Here is a 9,105-nt window from a genome sequence, read left to right on the forward strand (position 1 = left end):
CCCCAGGAAGAGCTGGGGTGTCTGAGCTGTCTCTCTCCCTCACCCCCAGAATGCAGTCTTCAATTTATCCTTCAAGACAGAGTACCAAAAGCGGGAGGACTTCACAGTAGTCACTCAGCCTTTCTTCCGAAACTCCGTTTTCCCAAGAAATAAAGTACGATTATGGTGGTTCTGGGAGGACTTGTGTAGAGCCTGGAGAGTCATGTCTTTCCTTCTTTGCAAGTGATTTGGGGGGGGATGACGACCTTTTGTGATCATGTCACTCTGAGGTTATACCCAAGAGTTTGCTGCTTTGCTCTACTGCCTCTCTCCTCTCCTGTCCTGTGAATAAAGGGAGCTCTAGTTCCTTGGGAAGGACAAGGAAGACACCAGCAGTGACCAAGGCCTAAATTCTGGCTTGCTGTTAGTGGGATGGATTGGGAGAGACTAGAAAACACCCTTAAAATATTATTTTTCAGCTGATCTCATGCAACATGAATAACTTAATGGACCATGAATGCTGAAGGTAAAAAAAGGATAGGCAAGACTAGGATCTTAGGTTTCTAGAATGTTTAAAAAAATCCAAAATTGGAGATTATCTTAAATGAGTCCAGCAAGCTAGCAGCAGAGTTCAAAAGATAAATGGGAGTTTATCCAGGGCACCTACAAGAGGAAAGAGGGAAGAGTACCCTTCTCTCAAGAAAATATAATCCTTTCCTTTTGCTCACAGAAAGGGGAGATTGACTCAACCTTCTTCTCTGAGGACTGTTTCCACTTCTCTGCACGGAGCCATAATGAGATGGCCATCGCGCTCTGGAACAACATGGTGAGGGCCTTTGTCTGAGGGACCCCCCAAGTCTGGGCACTGTTTCACACAAGGACAAATACACTGGGTGGAAGAGCTGCTTTCTCCCTATAGCTCAACATGACACAGACTTTATTTCACCTGACTTCCCAGTTCATGCAGGGATGTTCCAATATGATGGGGATAAATCATCAGATTAACCAGATCCAAACATGAACTGCATGCTATACTGTGGAGCCATGAGCAAATGATTTCTCTCTCTCTCTCTCTCTCTCTCTCTCTCTCTCTCTCTCTCTCTCTCTCTCTCTCTCTCTCTCTCTCTCTCTCTCTCTCTCTCTCTCTCTCCCCGGCCATCTGCAACAAAAGTACCAACAAAGTCAACAAAAATGACAAAACTCAGAAAACAAATATAGTAGGGAGGAAGCAGCCTACACAATAGGTGACCATCCAATGTCAACCTACCACTTGGTCCTGTCAACACATGTCCCACCATGTTTTCTTATTTAGATTTTATTTTTATTAAAATTTTTATGGATTGATTGGAGCATTTGCCTTGCATGCAGAAGGATGGTGGTACAAATCCCGGCATCCCATATGGTCCCCCGAGCCTGCCAGGAGCAAAATCTGAGCATAGAGCCAAGAGGAACCCCTGAGCGCTGCCGGGTGTGACCCAAAAGCAAAAAACAAACAAACAAACAAAAAAAAACAAACAAAAAAACCAACCCACAGGAGTTACTGGGCTTCTGCTTCATCTTTGCTCTTTTTAACTGGTCACTCATTAGAACAATTAGCCATGTCCTCACAAAACTTAACTCCAAAGACTATTCTCAGTTCTGAGAATAGCTACTAAAAGGTTCTGATCAACTGGTTCCCTTTGATCTAACCCAATCCCCACCCCTTAGCTCCAGGTCCCTTATTTTTTTTTTTTCATTTCTCTATCCCCTTAATGCTGCTGTGTCTCTATGAACCCCACTGTACAAATATATTCACAGCTGTCAACTTGTGCATCCCTCACTTGACTGACTCACTACTCATCCCCTCCCACACCTCACTTTGGCAACCTCTTCTTTTTTTAATATATATATTTAATTTAATTTAATATATTATATATACATATATATATATTGGTTTTTGGGTCACACCCAGCAGTGCTCAGGGGTTCCTCCTAGCTCTATGCTCAGAAATCACTCCTGGCAGGCTCAGGGGACCATAAGGGATGCCGGGATTCGAACCACTGACCTTCTGCACGCAAGGCAAATGCCTTACTTTCATGCTATCTCTCTGGCCCCTAATATATATGTCTTATACTTTTATTTTTTTAACCTTTAAATACCATGATTACAAGCATGACTGTAGTTGGGCTTTAGTCACAAAAAGAACACCCCCCTTCACCAGTGCAACATTCCCACCACCTCTTAAGTCAGAACAACATGTGACCTCGTTCTCTTCTGGTGCAATAGACTTCGTCTCCCTTTGCTTTTGATTTCTGGGTATTTTCCTACTGTGAATAATGCATTATGCTCACTTTTACTGTTCTCCTCAGTCTCTGGCACATTGGGGCTCTTGTCCAAATATCTATATTCCCTTCTTCCCAGGCATCACTAATTTTTTTTTATTGTTAACTTTGCCAAAATAGAATCTAGAGACCTGTGTTGTTATTTAAGCAGCTTGGAGGGTAGGTACGTGGGTGGGTGGGATTTACTATCTTTTAGTAACTGAGCCATTGTTTCACTGGGCTTCACTGCTCCTTAACCAGTCCATTTAGGTCCTCTGAGAAAGAACTGGCATCTATTTAGAATCCTGTTTATCTATGACATTTCAGGGACATCTCTATGTTCATTTTTTTTGTTTGTTTGTTTGTTTGTTTGTTTGTTTGTTTGTTTTTGGGCTACACCCGGCAGTGCTCAGGGGTTACTCCTGGCTGTCTGCTCAGAAATAGCTCCTGGCAGGCACGGGGGACCATGTGGGACACCAACTACCTTTGGTCCTGGATTGGCTGCTTGCAAGGCAAAAGCTGCTGTGCTATCTCTCCGGGCCCCTCTATGTTCAGACTAGTCCAGAATGCAAAGCCTTGTACGTGGCTGACTGGAGTGAAATCCTTGTTCCTCTGAAGATCCCCTAGAAGTGATTCCTGAATGGGGATCCAGGAAAAAGCCCTTAGCACTGTCAGATGTGCTTTGCCAGACAAAAAAAATGACTAAAAAGTATTAAACAAAACCTCTCTGAATCCTTATCCCTCCCAGGAATTTCAAGTAAATTCTTGCGTCCATGTGAAATCATTGGATTTGGGTCAGGGAGATGGCAAAGTAGGTAGCACTGAGTATTGCTCAGAAAGAACCCAGTCCTGCCCTGAGCCTTGCTTGGGGGACACTTTAAAACTTAAGAAATAGATTGGGGCTGGAGAAATAGCATGGAGGTAGGGCATTTACCTTGCATGCAGAAGGATGGTGGTTCGAATCCTGGCATCCCATATGGTCCCCCAAGCCTACCAGGAGCAATTTCTGAGCACAGAGCCAGGAGTAACCCCTGAACGCTGCCGGGTGTGACCCAAACAAACAAACAAACAAACAAAAACCATAGGAAGTAGGTTTGGAGAAAGTTCCCATGTTTTTTAAAATTTTGGGTCACACCTGACAGTGCTCAGGGTTTATTCCTAGCTCTGGGCTTAGAAATTACTGCTGGAGATGTCGGGAGACCAGATGGGATTCCACAGAACGAACCCGTGCAAAGCAAATGCCCTGCCCACTTTGCTATCTCTCTGGCCCTGGTTCCCATTAAGATTGACAAACCACATGGTAAAAAAAAAACAATGGTTTCCCTTTTCTTTTTAAAATTTAGCAACTCCACACATTTTATGGGCCTTGCAAGTAAAACCATCACCACCTAATGCAGTTCAAAATGCAGTGTGTGTGCATTTGCTCAGGAGAGAAGCAGGCCCAGAGCTTATGGCTCCTCCCTTCTAACACATTTGCTGAGTTCCCTGGACTTCTCATTCTGTCCTAGAACTTTGAGTCCTCCATGATACTTGGCAAATCCGTGATAAAGACTCCGGGTCCTTCCTGGATCCCACCAGCTGTTTTTGGGTGGGATAGAAGTAGAGCTTTGATTCAGCTCCTGTTGGTATCTGCTTTGGCTCTGGCCTCTTTCTTGGTGTCTCCCCTTCTACCCTACAAAGAGAGAATGGTGTCAGCTTTGAGGGAATCAGGGTATCCTTTCTCTCCCTTCAGCTGGAACCCGTAGGTCTCAAGTCCATCTCCCATGACTTCACACAAGATAGGAAGAAACTCAAGTGCCCCGTGGCGGTGAGTAAAAGTCCCACCAACCAGGTCCCTGGGTTTGGGAGGGGTGATCCCCAGCCCCTGGAGGGTTTAACATCATGCTGCTTTAGTTACTGCCACTCTTTCAAGTTCTTGCCCCCTTATTGTCTCTGACATCCTTTGATACCCCCAGTTCTACAGCCTGGTCATGTAGGAGTTAGGGAGAGAAGAAGCAAGTACCAGACCCCAGGGAGGTGGGAGAGACCCACAGGGAGGTGTCAGTACCCCCAGAGGGATCCCAAGCACCCTCTTTGCTCACTCTGGGGAGGTGCTGTCCCAGGCAAGCCCCAACTAGTGGGGAGGGGTGACAAAGGGACACAAACTCTGTGAAGGGTCTGGGTCCCTTCGCCCTCCTGCCACCTATTCCAGGCCTTTCCAGCCATCATCTGACGAATGGCAAGCCCCTTCACTGCTCCCCCCACCCTCTCTGTCCCTCTGTCTATCCCATAGTGGCTGCCAGACCACCTGGCACAGCCTACCTGGAAGATGCTCCAGTCTTGCAGAGGCTGCTTGAAACCCTTTCCTGGTCCCTGCAGCCGGTTGGGGTGTCCCAGGTGGGGGAAGCCCCATCCTCTGTCACAGGACAGACTCTGTGCTCATGTGACTGGATCTGCCCCCCACAGGAGTCCCTATGGTCCCTGTCTGTGCTAACCCTTCTTCTCTCTACCTCTCCTGCTCCTGTAACACCCTTCCCCTGTCTCTGGTCTCTGCCTCTGGAGTATCCAGGCCCTGTGTGACCCTCCATAGATGACTACTCCCAGTCCAGCCACACCTGCTCGGTGTGCTTGCACCCCTTCCATCTCCTTCATTGCTCAACTCTAACTCAGTCTCCCTCTCTGTGATGTGACTCTTTCTGAACATGGCTTTTCTGACTATGAGTGTAAAGATCCTAGCAATAGGCTCCACCCTGCAGCATTACCCAATATTTGTAGAGAAGGGAAAGCACAGAGGTGGGGAAAAGGGAAGAAGAAACCAGGAAGGCTAATATGTCTCCTCTCCAGGGCCTTCCTGTTGGGGGCCTGGAACCTAGATGTCCTATCCTGCTCCATATGCACTCGGGGTGGGGGTGGGGGGTTGAGGAAGGGGAATTCGCTGAACTGGGAAAGAGCTATTGACATATCCAGGGACAGACAACCATCTCTGGGTGAGAGCTGAGTATAGGTACATAGGTAGGTAGATGGATAGTTTTCAGCAGCACTAACCACTGATCTTTCTTACTCCACAGAGTAATCCCTACCTCTTCACTGAGAAGAACAGTGCTTTAGAAAGCAATAGGAACCTCTTCTTGATTGCACTGATGTTATTTTCACTCCCCATAGTAATCTTCTTGGTAGTGAAGATTTGTAGATGGATAACAAACAATGGGAACTCACCAAAGGTGCAGAATGAGGAGACAGCTAACGAGACAGAGATGACATTTCGGGCAGAGATGACACCTCAGGTAGAGATGACGTCTCAAGAAGAGATGACATCTCAGGCAGAGCTGAGCACAGAAGTAGAACCAGAGGAAGACGAAAGGATATATTTGCCTGCCGGTCTGCTCTGAAGATGTTCTTCCTCACTCAGGCCCCAACCTCATTCTTCACCAGCCCCCTACCTCATGGGCCCCTGTCCACCCTCTATAATCTATAATCCTGCAACTTGCATTTACAGAAGTCCAACAAACAGTCAAAATATCCGTGAGCCTGAAATTTACCCATGTGGGACTTGGGCCATTTAAATAAATGCCTTCAGTGGTCCTACTGAAAGCTTTCATCTTCCTGCTCTTGTTCAGTCCAAGGGATGATTACCAAAGCCTGTACCAGCCCTCCTGAAGGATCCTGTCTAGATCCAAAGCTCCGATTTCATAGGTAAAGTGGGGGTGGGCACTGATCATTTGGTGGCAGGAATTAGGAAATGAGCAATCACCTTGGGTTTAATGAGTCATTTCAAGCAAGCTTTTGCCTGGAACTCAGGGCCAGGGAGAGCATCCAACTGCCTCCAAAGCTGGCAGTGAGGATGGAGGAAGGAAGACCCACAAGACAAGCTCTTTGAAAAGGAAGTTGCTCCAGGGAAACTTATTCCTGGGCTATGGTCAGCAATCAGTGTCTGATTCCATTATGGAACTAGAGTTGGGGAAATACCTATTGAAAGCAACTTGGAATAAAGAAGGCACACACATGTGGTCATACACACAGTGTATCTCCCAACTCGAGGTGTGGACTTTTTCTGTTCTCATGCCTCGTTGTGTCCCAGGTACTCCTTTGAGCACATTACTTTCTCTCTTTCTTTTCCTTCCCCTTCCTCAGTTCCTTTGAATAAAACCTGTTTTGACTTCACTACTTGTCTCTTCCAAAAAATTCTTTTCTGTGTGGGAAAGCAAAAAATCTGAAAGGCCTGGGTAAGGTCTAGGACTGATTTCCCTTTCCTGAAAAGAGCAATTCCTACTCTGAGTTTGGGGCTCCCTGAGAAATCGGGTGGCCGAGATGAATGAACTCCCTTGTGGTCAATTTCCTACAAGAGAGCAGTGTTGAAATGTCTTTCTTTTTCTTGTTCTTGGGAGGGGGGACACACACACATGGCGGTGCTCAGGGCTTACTGCTGGCTCTGTGCTCAGAAATCACTCCTGGCAGGCTCAGGGGTCCATATGAGATTCTGGGGATCGAACCTGATCCGTTCCGGGTAGTCCTCGTGCAAGGCCTGTGAAATGACATTTTAAAAAGAGACATGGAGGGCTGGAGGGATAGTACGGCTGGGAGGGCATTTGCCTTGCACAAGGCCAACCCAGGTTTGATCTCTGGCATCCCATAGGGTCCCCTGAGCCCACCAGGAGTGGTTCCTGGGAACAGAATCAGGAGTAAATTGCTGAGCACTGTTGGGTATGGCCCAAAATCTAAAATAAAATAAAATGGGGGTGGCAGAGTGGTGGCACAAGTGGTAAGGCATCTGGCTTGCTTGCGTTAGCCTAGGATGGACTGTGGTTCAATCCCCTTGCATCCTATATGGTCCCTCAAGCCAGGAGCGATTTCTGAGCATTGCCAGGAGTAACCCCTGAGTGTCATCGGTGTGGCCCAAAAAGAAAAAAAAAAGAAAACGAAAGAAAAAGGGGCATGCCCACCTCCACATCTTATCTCCTGTTTGTCCCTCAAGTGATGTTAAACTTTCAGCTGATAGCTCTCTCCACCACAGTTTAAACTACAGTTACTCCTCCTCCTGTCATGGGGTGAAGACCAGCAGTGAAGGAAAAGAGCAAGTCCCAACCTAATGTCTTCGAGACTCCTAAGTGATCACTCTTAACCAGGCTTAGAGGACTCTATGGAGTGCCAGGATTCTAATCTGGGGTATCTACATGCAAGACAAGTGTTTTACTGCTTGTACCATCTCCATCGCTACTGGCTCTGGGGACCATATAGGATGCTGGGAATCAAACCCGAGTTCATCTTGGGTCAGAAGACGCATGCAAGGCAAATGCCCTACCACTGTGCTACCACTCTAGCCCTTCAAAGGCATCTTTATACATTTTTTTTGTTATTTGGGTCATACCTGGTGGCTTTCAGGGTTTACTCCTGGCCCTGCCCTCAGAAATCGCTCTGGCAGGCTCATGGCAGGAACCATGTGGGATGCTGGGATTCAAACCACCGTCCGTCCTGCATTGGCTGCATGCAAGGCAAACACCCTACAACTGTGCTATCTCTCCGGTCTCTCAAAGACATCTTTTTTAAAAAATTTATTAAAAGAAAATAAATTCCATAGTTGACATAACTGATAATAATACATTTGTTTTAGGGTGACAGAAAGTGAAGTTATTCAAACATAGAAAGAAAATAGAGAATCAAAAAAAAAGATGGAAAAAGAAGGGGAGGGACTTCATTAGCAGTTATAATTGTGAAAATTATTGAATCACCAGTAAAGTCGTTAATACAATATCCAAAGGTTTATCCCATATGATCCAGCTATACCACTCCTAGGGATATATCCTAGGAACACAAAAATACAATACAAAAATCCCTTTCTCACACCTATATTCATTGCAGCGTTATTTACAATAGCCAGAATCTGGAAATAGCCTAGATGCCCCTCAATAGATGAATGGTTAAAGAAACAATGGTACATATACACAATGGAATACTATACAGCCATCAGAAGAGATGAAGTCATGAAACTTTCCTATACATGGATGTATATGGAATCTATTATGTGAGTGAAATAAGTCAGAGGAGAAAGATAAACACAGAATGGTCTTATTCATCTATGGTTTTTGAGAAAAATGAATAATATTTGTGTAATGATTCTCAGAGACAAAATAGAGGAGGACTGAAGGGTCCAGCTCCCAACATGAAGCTCACCACAGGGGTCGTTTAGCGCAGTCACAGAAATAATTACACTGAGAACTATCATAACAAAATGTGACTGAATGAGGGAAGTAGAAAGCCTGTCTAGAGTACAGGCCAGTGGGAGGTGGGAGGAAGGACACTTGGGATATTGGTCATGGGAATGTTGCACTGGTGAAGGATTATATATTAAAAAAGTAAAAAAAAAAAAAGAAAAGAAAGATAAGACTTTCCAGTTCTTACCACAGGCTGTGTTCTTTACACTGACTGTATAGAAAGAGGAGGTACAGTAAATGCACCCCATAAAAAACAACAACAAAGGTTTAGCTACACGCCCTCCCTTTTTTTGAGATGGGAGATACATGAACAGAGAAAAAGAAAAAACGTGTGTGTGGCAGGTGTTGTTTGCATAGGCACAGAAAAATATGGAAGGAATAGAAAGCAAAGACCTTTGGCCTTAAAAAACAGGGAGATCTTACTCCCGAGGTATTTTGGTATAAGACCAACACAAGGTTCCAGGCATACTAGGTTGTCCAACCCCATAGTCATTCTCGGTGGTCAGCTGTTCACCATCAAAGTTGTTGCTGTCAGGTAACTGTAGTTATAGATCCTGGTCTCTGTACAGGTCCTGTGTCGAAGTCCAGATGGTGTGTAGTGTCTTCTGGTTCCATCTCACCATCAGTTAGCATCGCAG

The 9,105-nt window shown here is 45.6% G+C and overlaps 1 pseudogene; it reads left to right on the top strand.

Annotated features, from left to right (window-relative positions):
* Window positions 1-8,637: 8,637 nt before the first annotated feature.
* LOC126024889 (uncharacterized) lies at window positions 8,638-8,777 on the top strand (annotated as a pseudogene).
* Window positions 8,778-9,105: the final 328 nt, after the last annotated feature.

This window comes from Suncus etruscus, chromosome 12 (genome assembly GCF_024139225.1).
Source record: "Suncus etruscus isolate mSunEtr1 chromosome 12, mSunEtr1.pri.cur, whole genome shotgun sequence".
NCBI classification, from domain to species: Eukaryota; Metazoa; Chordata; class Mammalia; order Eulipotyphla; family Soricidae; genus Suncus; species Suncus etruscus.